Consider the following 1830-nt stretch of genomic DNA (forward strand, 5'->3'; position numbering starts at 1 on the left):
CCTTCCTTCCTTCCTTCCTTCCTTCCTTCCTTCCTTCCTTCCTTCCTTCCTTCCTTTTTGCAATAACCCCTGTAATAGTACTATGCCCAGATGAGGAAGACTAGGAAGATGACCATAAAGGTAGCTAAGGATTCAAACCCCTGCTTAAAACATGAGTAAGGAAGGACCAAAAGAATTACAAACATCCTAAACATTCTCTTTTGTAAGCTAAGAGACATGTAGAGCACGCTGAAGGTAGAGTAAGGTAAGCAACCATGCTCAGAAGTCCTTGCACCTCCCAATAATGTCCCCTCAGAATAATTTGTTGACCTCAACCTCTATTCCAGAACTTTCCAACCTGGTCCCCTTGGATCCTGCCTCCCCTGCTTCTTCCTTCTTCTGTTCTAAGGAGGCAGAGTGGAGCATTAGAGAGAGTAATGGATTTGGAGTTAGGAAGACTTGGACTTGAATTTCTCATCAGACATTTTCTTGGTAACATTGAACAAGCAAGCCACTTAGACTCAGCCTGTTTCCTCATCTGGAAAATGGGGACAATAATGGCACCTACCTCACAGGGCTGTTATCAGGATCAAATAAGATAACATATGTGAAGTGCTTTATAAATATTAGCCATGATCATTTCTATCCTGACTCTCCTTGGGTTCTGACTCAGGCTGGCTTGGGTCATGCCCCTGCCAGCCTCAGATGTATAGGTGGTGACTCTCCAGGCCTCCTAACCAGTTTGCCTTGGGCCTAATTCTGAGTGATTAGTGGCTAACCTGAGCCGTAGGGCACCTGTACTTTGGTCCCTGATTTGAAGGCTATAAAAAAGAGTTGAGAAAGGGAACTCTAGTGAAGCCAGTCCACTCTGCCCTCTATATGACCTCTCCTCAATAACATTTACATTTTAAGAGAGACCTTTTGGAGACTCAGTGCCTTAGTCCAAATTATGGGAATTTTTGATTTTCCAGCAGGCCCTGGGAGTAAAATGTTTGGAAATAAGGGGCCTTTCAGCACCCCTCAAATGGCACCTCATTGGGAGATCCTGACTCAGCCTTAGCATCTGGTCAGCCCAGCCCAGATGACATAATGGCTGGGGCAATGGAGAGAGACTCTTCTGAATTGGGAACCAGTTCCTATCTATACTTTGATTCTGCAAGTCTCTGACCAGAAAATTATGGGTTGATGTTCTCTCCACTTGCCCTTTTCACCTCCCCCAAAGCTGGCCATTGCACCAGGGGAGCCAAGAAGGCACCTTTGGGGGGAGGAGCTGTGAAGCACTGAGCTGATGTCTTCTTCTGAGGGGAGAGTCTTGAATTCAGAAGTCTCATTTTTCTAGGAGGTAAAGCTGGACTTTAGGATGTGAAGGAAATGAACTTCAATGATGAGATACCCCTTTAATCTCCCCTCTTTTAGTGGGGCTTCAGATAACTATGGGTATTTCCTCTTTCTTTCCTCCAACCAGGCAACTCAGAACTTGATTCACGTCCCTCAGTCCAGGCTAGAAGGTCTTTTCTTCTGCCCTGCCCTACAAAGCTATTGAGACACAGTGTCTTCTAGCAGAAGGAACATAGGCCTCCAGTCTCTGGGTTCTTTTTCTTCCTTGCTTTGGGACCATGGACTAGATCTCTGCTTTCCCAAATGTAAAATGGGGGATCTTTGTGGACTCATGGAACCATGCCTTCAAGCTATTTGGAAATTTTCAGGGGCAAAATGCCCCAGGAATTTGAGGTATGACAATTCTCCTTGTTATGAGGATAGCATCACAGATGTTCACAGGACACAGCCTGTAGAGGGCCCTCGGATCACTCCCCCTCCTCCTCCAAGGCTCCTATTAAGTGCAGCCTTAGA

Source organism: Petaurus breviceps, unplaced genomic scaffold (assembly GCF_028583685.1).
Source record: "Petaurus breviceps papuanus isolate PSGF00001 unplaced genomic scaffold, PetGlider_PUasm1.0 90779, whole genome shotgun sequence".
In the NCBI taxonomy this organism is placed as follows: Eukaryota; Metazoa; Chordata; class Mammalia; order Diprotodontia; family Petauridae; genus Petaurus; species Petaurus breviceps.